The sequence below is a fragment of the Dermatophagoides farinae genome, chromosome 3 (assembly GCF_024713945.1).
Source record: "Dermatophagoides farinae isolate YC_2012a chromosome 3, ASM2471394v1, whole genome shotgun sequence".
Taxonomy (NCBI): Eukaryota; Metazoa; Arthropoda; class Arachnida; order Sarcoptiformes; family Pyroglyphidae; genus Dermatophagoides; species Dermatophagoides farinae.
Genome location: NC_134679.1, coordinates 6,215,057 through 6,229,070, shown reverse-complemented (window position 1 = coordinate 6,229,070; position 14,014 = coordinate 6,215,057).

The following is a 14,014-nucleotide window of genomic DNA, read 5'->3' as shown; positions in this document are numbered from 1 at the left end:
AAATATTCAAAAAATCATCATTCTCTCTCTCCTACTCACTCCTGGCTCCTTTTTCTTTTGGGGTTCAAGTATCGATTTATTTCGATTTTTTTTCTGTTCAATAAATAAATTGGAAAAAAGATTATGAATAATCAAAACTGAACCAGGATAAATATCCGAAGAAAAAACAAAAAAAAAATCCACCTATTCATCTTTGGCCTGAAGCTAGTGATATGGAATAAGAAAACAAGATCATCATCATCGTCGCTGGCGCCACTTTATTATTAACCCGATTGATTGGATTTTCATTCACATAAAGGTTTATTATATGAAACAAAAAAAAAAAAAAAAGAAATGGCCAAAAGCCCAGCCAAAAATCTTGTGTGTATACAATTTATCATTTTGAAAATGAAAATTTCTCGTTTATGGACCACACATGTGTGTGCATTTTTAATGACAATTTTTTTTTAAATATACATGATGATATATATGAATGGAACCACCATATTCAAACTACTAAGGTACTTATCAACAAGTTATTATTTTCACTAAATTGAATAATAAATTAAACTTCATCATCATCATCATCATCATATATGGTATTAATTAAGTAATTTTTTTTTCATAATGAATTTCATCCAATATATTTGTGCTGCCCAGTTGACCAACTGACCAACCAACCAACGATAAAAAATGAAAGTAAAAAAAAAATGCTAAATGATCGAAATAAAGAAATTTTCTCAAATGATAATCATCATCATCATCATTTATATGATGATTGGGCGATGCAATAAATTTAACAAACGAGTAAAAAAAAAATTCAACTAGCTACAACAACAACAACGAAACAACAACAACATACATTTGAATTAATATAACCTATCATTAGGTCTAACATATACAAATCTATAAATCTAAATCATGCACATTACGGAACAACAACAACAACAACAACAACGAAGAAAAAAAAAAGAAAGAAACCTGATCAAATGTTTTCGTTTTCGTTTTAGTTTTTCTGGAAACTTTACATGTGGTTGATATAAAATTTGAAGAAAATAACAAATTGGATAACAACAACAACAACAACAAGTTGGATTATTATTTTTTTCCATCTTCTTCTTCTTCTTGGAACAAGATTTGATTTGAAGCCAAAAAAAAAGTTTACAATGAATAAACATCTTTTTTTTCTCACTGCCAAAAAAAAGTCAATTTGTATTGTCATCATTTTATAGATGGATAGATAGACATAACAACAACAACAACAACAACAAAGATAATAATCATCCAGAACAACAACAACAACAACGGCAATGATGATGGACATTTGGTTTTGTTCGTCCAGTTTTAGTTTTATTATGTTGTTGTTGTTGTTGGTGAACTATTGGTGAATATTTTTTTACTTTCATTTTTTTTCTTTTATTCGTTTTTTTTTGAAAAAAAAATTTTTTTCAACAATGATTTAATAATAGTAAATCCATGTATATATGGTCCATTCATTGATGATAATTTTTTTTTTTCATTTTTCTCTGAAGACCAACAAACAAACAAACAAACAAACAAGAAAGCATCGAAACAGAGATGGATAGATTTTAACAATTCAAAAAAAAAACGAAAAACGAAAAAAGGATTGGTCATTGGACAGAAATTTTTTTTCCTTTTTTTTTTGATTGGAAACGAAAAGATTGTATTTCTTTTTTATTTGATTTGATTTGATTATGTGCTAGGATGGGCAAGAATTTTTATGTGAAAAAATTTTTTTTTCCATTCTGATTCAATTTAATCAAACAAACATTATGGTTATAAGATAAACAAACACACACACACACACAAACAACCATGGTTGCATGGACAAATTTATTTAATTTTTTGTGTGTGTGTGTGTGTGTGTGAAAATCGATATCAACAAAAACGAAACGGAAAAAAACCGTTGGTCTTTTTTTTTGTATGCAAACACAGCAAATGAATTGTTTCTTAATGGAGGGTTGTTTGAATTGGTTTCGGCACGATTCTCAATTACTATAAACATTTACCATTTTTCTTTTTCGAAGTTTACATTATACATTTCTTACGAAAAACGTACACACACACAGTCAAGAGAAAATTTTTGTAACCAAAACGAATAGTCAAGTAGTTGGTATTTTTTTTTCTAGTTTTTCGGGAAAATTGTCGGTCATCATAGCAAATGTCTTGTCTTGTCTTGCCATTTTTCTTTTTCTTTTTCTTTTATGGATTGATGAATTACTGTCAATTTGAATGGCTAAATTTATCCAAACAAATGTCGTTTCTACAATCATCAACGATGATGACGATGATGATGATCAACAATCAAAAAGAAAAAAAAATTGAATAACATAAATCCAAAAATGAAACTGGATTCTCATAAAGTTTTGTGTTTATGTTTTTTGTTTCACATTCATTCATTCATTCATTCGACAACAACAACAACGACAGCGATATTGCAATAAAAAAAAACCATGGCCAGCAAAAAAAAACGATTCCAAAAAAAAAAAGAAATAAATCTACAGACAATGAAGATAATGTGTGTGTGCGCTGGTTCCATGTGTATGGCTATGTGAATGGACATATGATGATGATGATGATGTGAATGAGATGAAGATTCATTTCAATCATTATCATTTGGACATAATTAGATTTTGTGCAACAAAAAAAAAAAAAAAACAAAACTAAGTTCGACTATTTTGGACACACACACACACACACACTGGTAGTAGCATCATTATCTTTTTTTTTCTTCCAACATGAAGAAAAGCAACAACAACAACAACAACAAAAAAAATCTTAAATTAAAATTGATAATAATAATTACTAAATTATACACAAATGATGATGACTTTAACTTGTGCTGAATTTATCTTGTATTGTCCAACAGAAAAAAAAGATAATTTTTCAAAAAAAAGGAAAAAAAACAGAATCATCATCATCATTGTGGATCCAAATCATGATGGCTGACTGGCTGACTGACTACTACCAAGTTCCAACAACAGCAGCCATATATGGTGTGCGTATAAATTTTTTTTATTTTTTTTTTATTTTTTTATTTTTTTTTTTTTTTTTGATTTGACGAATTTTAAAAGAAAAAAAAACAATTTTCGTTTTTTTTCCCTGATTAATACCTCGTAAACAATGTGGATTTGTTTTTTATTTTACACACCAATAATGTACAAGATGTTCAAACATCTTTTATAGCCAAACGAGCTTCATTCATTTATTTTGGGTTGAATGAACGAATCTACACAATCTGTGTTATAAGCATGGAAACCATATATGGATCATATAAATGATATGATCTAATTGAATAAGAAATCAGATTATATTGAACATTTTCAACATCATCATTATTATGACGGGAAAAAGACGGATATGTGTTGTTTGACGTTTACGTTATAGAAACAACAACGATGATGATGATGATGAAAACTATTTTTCAAGTTTATATAATGATGATGATGATCATCAATTTCAATGAAAAAAAACTGAAGATTTTCCATTAAAATCAATCAAAACAAATTGTATTCAATCAATGATTGTTGGAACACACTCGACAATATTAAAAAAAAAATTGGCTCCAATATGATTATGGATGATGATGATGAGTGTTGTTTTCGAAACAGAAAATTCACATCATAAAACTGGAAAAAAAATAGATTTCATCATTGCATCTTTTTTTTATTTGCTCTAATTAAGTAAAAAAAAAAGACAGAGAAAGATTGAACAATTTTTTTTCAGACAAACACATAAAACACATTCTTTGCCTTTCTCGAAATTGTGGCCACCAAATAATTGTTGTCGTTGTTGTTGTTGTTGTTGTTGTTGCCATTTTTATTGTCATTGGATCATAATGGCTAAACAAATTTTTCATGGACAAGAGAAAAAAAAATCGGCGATAGCTTGATTATCCTCTATGTCTATTCATCCATTTTTTTTTTGTTCATCTATTCCATTTGGTTGTTGTTGTTGTTTTTTTTCTCATTTGATTTCCACTCTCTCTCTCTCTCTCTCTCTCTCACATCAAAATTGAGCTATTTTTGGGTTCAGCCACATTATAACTTTGGATATGAAAAAAGAAAATTTCTGTAAATTCATCTACGACGACAATCATCATCATCATCTTAGAATGGGATGTGTTCATGATATTCCCACCAAAAAAAAAAAAAAAAAAAAAATGAGGATCATGATTATTTTCACTGTCTAATTTGACAAATATAGCATCACGATGATGATGATGATGATGATGATTGAAGAAGGATTTTTTTTCTGTTTTGTTTTGTTTTGTTTTCACGTTCTCGCTGAAATTAATTTTCCGATAATAATAATAATAATAATAACGATAATGCAACTGAAGAAAACAAAAATCAATCAATGGATTATCTTAATATTTGATGGCGATAATAATAATCGATACAATCGATGATAATGATTAATAGTCATGTTGTTTGTTGTCTGTATGTGTGTGTGTGTTTGGCAAAATTTTGAACAGATTTTGCAGAACGCATCACTGGACACACGATTAAAACGGTTTTTTTTCATCATCTTCTTCTTCTTTTTCGTAGATCAATAATAGAAATCCAAGAAATTCGAGTAAAATTATTACCATTTTATTTGGTTGATCTCAATCAAAATGGATTAATCATTTGGCCATTCAAACACAGCAGGTAACACGTTTTCCGTTCGCTTGCTAGACTCGAACAAATTGATTATTTACGTTTCATATATATCATTCATTCATTCATTCAATCAAATCCAAAAAAAAAGTGAAAAAAAACTTTCATTCGGAAGAAAAAAAAGAAAAAATTAACGGTAAATCAATCAAATATAGAAATATTCGAAATAGATGAAAAGTAAAAACAACTTATTCAACACGTATTCAGCATATATGAATGTCTATATATCCATTGGCTGATTTGGATTATTCACAAAGCAAATTCAAATCGATTATCGATCATCATCATTATTGATCAATGGATAGAGATCGTTGATAATTAAATTTGAAATTTAAAAAACAACAACAACAACAACAAAAACAAATTTGCATTCAATTAGCCATATTATAATTATAATGGATAAATCAGAAGAAAAAAAAATATCATCAAAGTAACTGACCAGGATGATGATTATGTCATCATTAAATTACATGATAGGAAATTAAAGTGGTCATTTTTTTTTGTTGTTGTTAGTTGATTGGTTGAATATAAATCAATGGTCAATGATTTAAAATCAGTTTTGTAAAGATTAAGTTGTTAGATGTGTATTCATTATGTGTGTGTGTGTGTGGATACTTTGTTTCTTTGTTAAAACAGAAAAAAAAATTCTTGAAATAAAAAAAAAGAAAACCAAAACCAAATGGCCATCCAGAACATAAATCTTAATCATAATTATTCTAGTCAAATGAAAGAATAAGTGGAAAAGAATCCAAGTTCGTCGAACCGAAACAACAACAACAACAACAAAACTATGGTTGGAAAATAAATTTCATGACTGTCTACTTGGTACCAAAAAAAAAAAAAAAAAAAATTCGGGGGTTCCATAATGACTCATTTGAGGATAATAACGACATGGCCTGAAACATATAAGAAATGGCGTGTATATTTGAAATTGCCAAGTTTTTTTTGCATTTTTTTTTTTATTTGACGGGAAAAACCATTTTCATTCAAATTCTGGATATGGTTATCGTTGTAATAGTAAACCTTCTGGATGTTTAGCATTTTTTTCCCCAATATTACTACGCGTAGTTGTCGCAACTAACACTCACACTTATTACTTGTGCAGTGATTTATAACGAATAATAATTTAGTTGGTAAGAACAATCAAAAAAAAAAAAAAATTGAAAGCTGATCCGTAACGATAAAGCGATGACCAATGTCATATGTCGATGCAATGATAAAGTTGTTTCAATTTCAAAAAAAAGGTCTTTGTGTGTGTGTGTGTGTGTGTGTGTATGTGTGGGTTGTTTGCTCACTAAACGTAATAAACGGTACCAAATTGGCTCGAAAGTTCCAGAACCGGGTCCGTATAATAATAATAATGGTAATCAATTAAAGCAAATAATGAAAACACAATTTCGGTAGAGTGAAAGAGAGAGAGAGAAAGAAAGAAATTCAAATAAAAACATCAACAACAGACACATAAACGAAAAGCCAAAACTGCATTTCCCGTTTCTTACCAAATATTGACTTGGCTATTTAATGGATTTGAATCGATTGGTTGACGGTGGTGGTGGTGGTGGTGGTGGCTATACAAACGAATAACAATCATCATCATCATCATCATCATAATCAAATGTAATTGAAAAAAACACTGAAAAAAAACTAACAAACAGCAGCTATTGAAATAATAATAAAAAAACTGCTGAATGTATTACAATCATGTTGAACAATCGTAAAATACAGTAGTTTACATTCTCTCACAAACACACACACACACACATTGGTCCAGAATGGCAGTGCGTAAACAACGCTAAACAACTGAATAAACGAACGAACTAAAAAAGAAAAAAAAATCCGATCCATTTGGGACCATTTTCTATATGTTCTTTGTATCCATCTCTATCATCATTGGGCCGGCTGGCGAATATTTGATGATGCGATCAAACAATGTTATATAATAATATCGACGAGGAGGAAAAAAAACTAGAAAGAGCAACAGAAAAAAGAAAAAAGTTCCAACAAAATGGTTTCATTTAAAATTATAATTTCAATTTTTTAGTTTTATATTTGTAACCAGATAAAAAGTTTCTCTTGTGACTACCCTATTGAAAGGGTTTCTTTATGTAGTGTATGATTTAAAATGATCATCAAAAGAAAAAAAAAGAAAAGAGAGAGAAAGAATGTTGAAATTTAATTCAGCGATAATAATAATAGACTGGCGTGTAGTAGGAAAAAGCTACAGATACACTTCATGGTGGATAATGGACCATCATCATCGATCCAATCATCAATGATGATGGGCAAACAGATGATGCGAATTCTCTACAACAACAACAACAAAAAACATTGTTGGATTTCAGGAAAAAAATTTTTTTTTTGTTGAAAAATTTTTCAAAAAAAAAATTGTCTGTGTGCTTGCTTTTTAGCGACGACAAGCGTATGAAATGAAAAAATAAGTGGATGTGCATGGAGATGTGATTGGTTCGAAATAAAATTGAAACAAAAAACTCCATGAATCAGTGGTATGATTGATTCAAACAAACAAACAAACAAATGACCACACCAACACGTTTGTGGACATTGAAACAAAAAACAAAAAAAAAATAAATAAAAAACAATAAAACACATCTAAATGTGAAAAAAAGTTCCATTTATAAACATAAACGATGAACATAAAATTTGATTGACTTTAACACAATTTGACAATTATTGGGACTTTTTTTGGCAGATTATATAAAATGATGACAAACGCAGCAGCGGCAGCAGCAGCAACAAGAAATATTGGCCATATAAATCAATTTCAATGATTAGATTTCGATACAATGTCGAATCCGATCGTGTCCGATGTGTTGTAAGTTGAAACCAATGGTGACATGAACATGTGGAATATTTTTTGTTGTTTTTGTTTTCAAACAGAAATTCCAAAACAATCTAACAAACAGAAATGGCCAAAAAAAAAATTGAATCAAATCATCATCATCAATTTGGAAAGTCGAATGACAAGACAATCCAAAAGAAAAATTAAATAAAAGATTTTGATCCATAAAGATGTTTCCCGTGTTCGAAACATACACAAAACAAACAAACAGAAAAAAACGGATTCTCAAAGCAAAAATTGTAAATACCGTTTTTGGATTTTTAAGTTTTCCGAACAACAACAACAACGACAACGACAACAACAACAAAAATAAACTTAAAATCATGTGATGAATGGATTGAATTGAAAATGAAATTATTATCATTTTTTTCCCCCTACAATGAACAAAAAAAAACCATTCAATTCTTCCGGGTATACAGCGTTGTGTGTATACAGCCTGGATGGACAATACACAAACAAAGCTCATCATAAAAATGGTCAGATGTGTGTGTGTGTGTGTGTCATTGTCTAACGACAACATCCACAAAAATCCAGTTGGCCAATTCCCAGCATCATAAAGATAATCTTTGGATCCATAATTTTATTGAAATCTAAAAAAAAATAATCAATATCGATATTCATTCATTTGAATTTCGAAATTAAATCATTTGTCGTGCTAATCGATAATGTCAATCAATGACAATTCTTCTTCCTCATCATCGAGATCATCGTGAAGACAATAGCAAAGAAAAATGAAAGAAAAAAAAGCAGGTAGCGAAAGAAAAAAGAAAAAAAAATTTGCATAAACTTTACGAGTTGATGATGTCAAAGACGATTAATCACATGCATATATGTCCAATCATCATCATGATCATTACCATAATAGTCTCAAACAAATGATTACAATTGACCACTATTATTTGATGAGAAAACGACACAAAGTTGATAATAAACACAAGATGAAAAAAAAATCCAAGATGATGATGGTGGTGGTGGTGGTGATGGTGGAGAGAAAATAAACAACAACAACAATAATAAATCAGTGATCAAAATGAATTCAGTGAAAAAAAATGATGATCGATTGATTGGTGGAATGGTTGAAAGATGAAAAAAAAAGAAATTCGGTCAAATTGTCGATCATGATTTAGATGGACGACGGATACGAGATAGATGATACGATGACGAGATTAGCTGCTGTTGCTGCTTCTGATGGATAAGTTCACAACCATCACCACACACACACACACACACAAACACGATTTCGATTTTTCATCATAAATCGTTTTTGAGGTAATTATTTTTTTTTCGGTAAATTTTTCGTTTTCTTTTTTTTCTTTGCACCCAAATTCAATTTTCGTATCAATGATATGATGTGGTCATGCAAAAAATCAATTTCAAACATCACATAGAAAAACGACGATAAATATGGAACAAAAGAAAAAAAATAAATCAATAATAAAACTTAATGAAAATGAGAAATTGAATCGAAAGAAACAATTGACCAATATATAAAACACCGTTTCAATTATTAAGGTAAAATTCGTCATCATCATCGTCGCAATAATTAACATATACTAAACAGGTGATATTTGAACATTTTTTTGTTGTTGTTGTTGTTGTTATTGTTGAAATTCAATCAAATTCAGCTTACCGATAATTTTTTCTTTTTTTCAGTTGTGTGTCATAGATTACACACACACATAATTCATTTACACATGAATAAATGGAATGGTTCGTTTGTTTGGTCAATTTTTTTTCCGTCTTTGAGAATATACCAGAGAAATAAATAAACTTGACCAAAACATAAAAATAGCGATAATTCTTTCACATTTTTAAATAAAAATGGCAAAATAATGATGATATAAATTTACCAGTAAGAATGAAAATTGGAGCAATGAATATTGAATTTTTTTTCTGTTTTGTTTTGTTTTTTTTTATACAAATTCAATTGACGCCCAATCGATTGACCTGGAAAAAAAAGAAAAAATTTCAATCAGTAATTATCACCAACAATTGTTGTTACAAATATACAAATTATTCCATCACAATACACAAATGGTGAAAATATAATGCAAACAATAGTAGAACAAAATGATAAATTGAGTATAGATCATCATCATTTTCATCATTCGATGATCAATGATGATCAATAAAAATAAATATCGGTCAAATATATTAAATGATGATGATGATCAATCATGCACGTAAAAAAAAGTGTGTGTAAAAAAGATGAAATTATGTCGCCATCTATTGCATTTGAATGTAAAAATAAAAAAAAATATTTTGATTCTCAACCACAGATGGCAATACTGCCGCGTTTTTAAATTGTTTTCAAAATTCTACACCATTTCATTTCAATCAATCAATGATTTTTCATTTTAGATTTGGTCAAAAAAAAAAAAAAATGAAAAAAACAATTTTTCACCAATTGTAAATGTATCATATTGGTAGCAATTAATTTATATCGAATCATATTGTATTGTAATGGATCAACATTGTGTATCAATGATCAATATACGTGACATGATTTCCTGAATAAAATGGCTACGATTTGTAATGTAATAAAAAAAATATATTTTATATGTGAAGAACTTTGAAAAAATATCATGAGAAATGAATTGACGATAAATTTAATTAAGCGTGTGTGTGTGTGTGTGTGTGTGTGTGTGTGTGTGTATGTGGTGATCATGTTCATCATCATTGATTTGATTATCGTGTAATTTTCATTGATAATCTATTTTTTTCACTCTCTCTGTACTCGTAAATTTGAAACATAAACAAACTAACAGCAAACAGAATCGAAGAGAAACTGAAAAAGTTTATTTAGTGTTTACGTTAAACTTTTTTTTTTGTTTGTTTGTTATCTCAATTCATTTTATTCGGGTTGTAAAAAAAATTCGTAAATGAACAACAAAAAATGGACAATTGAATTTTTTTTTCGATTTGATTTGATTTGAAATGAAGAGAAAAAAAAATTCTCGATGGAAACATGTGGTCAAGCTGTTTGTTTGTTCAGATGATGATGATCATGATCATTATCGTCGATATCGATATTCGACGACCATCACCACCACCATCATCATCATGATAATGATCATCACATACATCTGTTGTTCACCAAACAGTGAAAGAGAAGATAGAAAATTTACGAATCGATTATATTTTGAAAACGAAACAAACAAAAAAAAAAAAAAAAAATTTTCTTTGAATTTGCCACCAAAAAAAAAAAAATAAGAACAACAACAACGACGAAAAAAAAAAAATTAATGGCTCCATTTCAGCCACAATCCAATCATTCATAATATTCATGAAAATTATAGCAACAACAACAACAACAGCAACCGGAAATGTTTTTTCATCGAACATATGTTCCATCATCATCTGAATACCGTATATGGTTGGTGGTTAGCGGTGGTGGCTGTGGGTGTGTTTTTTGCCACTTCTTTTTTTCGAAGAAAAAAAAAACAAAACCATTTTTTATTATACCGGTATGGTACATTCATTTCCTGTTCATTTGGTGTGTGTTACATGAATGAGAAGAAAAAAAAAGAAAGAAAAAAAAGAAAACCAAAACCTGAATTCCATTTGGCTGGAAGAAAAAAAAACCTAGACAAAATGATGATGATGATGATGAAGAAGAAAAAAAGTTTCGGTAAGTTTCTTTGTTGATAGGCAAATTTTTTTCTTTCTTTTTCCATTATCTCTTATCATTAGCAATTGTCGTTGTGTCTTAAAAATATTCCAGTATTGAGTAAATGTTGGCTGCGACATTAATGAAGTTGGATTTTTTTTTTGCTATTACCAACATATCAAAGAAATTGGCAATTGATTCAAATATATCGTATATGATGATGAATCGGTTAAAAGCACACACACACACACACACACACACACACTAAATGACCATCATCGTCATCATACGATAAAAATGACCATTTCCGTTCATTGTATTACAATGAAAATGAATGATACATTTATTTATTTATTTATATATCTAAATGAATTAAATTTGTCCACACACTCATACAAACACACCAGCTAGCCATTATTTTAGCAAAAAAATAAAATTTTTTTTTTTGCTTTGTTTTGTTGCTACTTAACATATATGGCCATAACCACACCATTTATTCTGGTTAGTAAATGAATAATAAAATATACACTACAACAGGAAACAACCATGAACCAACAGAATGATGATAATGTCTAATGTGTGTATGTGTGTCTTGGTTCGTTTTTCCTTTTTTTTCTTGTTTAGCTTGTTGGTCTGGTTTGTTTCCACATTTTCATAGAAAAAGACAGCAAACAAGAATCATTCATAGATCACAAATAATGATTCAAAAGTGGTGGTAAAAAAAAAAATTTTAAAGTTAAATTTTTCATTTATTGAAACAAAAAGACATTCCATTCCAGCAAAGAAATGTGAACTGAAATCCCTTTGGGCTTGTCGCTTGTTCATGTTGTTGTTGATGTCCAGGAATTTTTGTCGGCATCAAAATTGAATCATTTTTTTTTCTCGGAAAAGTTCATTTTTTTGGCCGGGTAAAAAACAAAAATGCAACATCATTTTTCCATCAAGCAAACTCTTCAAGACATTTTTTTTTCTTCATCATTAAATTTCAAAATGTTTTTTTTTACATCTTGTTGTTTTCAATGATCAAATTGATTGAAAAAATTTTTTCTCGTTCAATCATTTGATGAATAATAATGATGATCATGATGGTATCATGCTGATGTTTGCTGATTTTTTTTCTTGATCCTCTATGATAATGATCATTATCTAGATGGAAAAAATTTCATAAATGTTTATCACCTAGGACTTCGTTTGTTTCTTTTCATTTTTTTTTTTTTTTTTTTTTTTTGCTCTCTGATCATCATCATATACATTGATTATGTCATCTTGAGAGAAGGAGAAAAATTATTTTAAATGAAAACCGAAAAAAATCTTTAATTTTGAGTGAAAAAAAAGTAATTAAAAAAAATCAACGACAACCACACAGTATGACGATGAAAAATTAGTAGGCCAATTCTCACATAGCGCACCGAGAAGAATTATAGAACAGAAGAAGAAAAAAAAATGGGTGGAAAGAAAAAAAAAAGTAATTAAAAAAAATTAGAAACCAAGTCATCTATGTTGTTGTCGATGTCGATGTCGGTGTGTGTGATCAATTTTTTTTCGTTTTCGTTTTCGTTTTTTCTACGTTGAAATTTTCTTGAAAAACAAAAATTCTGATTCTGTTTGCTACTACAAGGTTGGTTGACATCCATTTGAGAACAAAAAAAAATCTGTTTGATGGCCGCACCTTTTTTTGATTTTCATCATCATTTTTTTTTTCGTTAATCTGTCGACAAACAAACAAAAAAAATTTGTTGTCAATCACAATGAATGACAATGACAACAACAGCCAGCCAGGAAACGTGGAATATGAAAATCAAAATCAAAGAAAAAAAAACGACAAAACATGACGAAACGACAAAACATTCTTTTTTTGAAATGTTTTGGATTGGTTTGATTTTTCCCAATTCTTTTTTCTGTTTGGGTCAGCAAAAAAAAATCGTTTCTTTCACGAAATTCAAGCCAGACACACACAAACACACAAAATTCACATTTTATAATTGAATATATTCAATATCTCTGAAATTGAATTGAAATTTTCTTTTCTTTTCTTGTTTGTTTGTTTGTGATCAGCAAATTTTCTTCATTACTTTGCTTTTTGGTTTTCGTTTACATTCAAATTCAATTTGTTTTTGCCATTCTCCTCATTTGCGCGCGCGTGTGTGTTATTTGTTTGTTTTATTTTTAATCAAACCTCTCTTGACTATAAACCACCCACACATTATAAAAATTAACGCTTTGTTTTCTTTCATCTAATATATCCAAATTGAATAACCAGTTGGCCAGTTGTTTGTATTATTGAATTTTGGCCAGAATAACTTTTGATTTAATGAAAAAAAAAAAAAAAAATTTTTTTCTCTACGTTTCTATTGCATAATTTTTTCAAATTTTACCATCTCTGTGGATTCATTTGTTTGATTTTCATAGAAAAAGAATTTTTTTTTGTTCAAATAAAACTCGTTGATGATGATGAATGATGAATGTTGAAAACCGAAAAGTTCATCATCATCGTCATCATCATTATGATAAACATGAAAAAAAACAAACTTTTCATTACGACAACAACAACAACAACAACAACAAATTCTCGTTTTTTTCTTCAAAATTTACTGATTTAAATATAAAAAACTTTGGAAATGTAATGTATATCTGGAAATCAAAGGAATTACTTTTGGGTGTGTGTGTGTGTGTGCCTGGGTATTCATTGCATTCGGCATTCGGTTTGTTTATTTATTTATTTACCCGGTTTTATCATCATTATATTATCTACGCGCCAATTGAATTGAATGAATTCTTTTTTTTTGTCGAAAAAAAAAATTCCTTCAGTGGTAGTAGTAAAAGTGCTCCAGTTGTAGTGGTAAAATGTGTACATTTTAAAATTTTTTTTTTGTTCACTTCTTC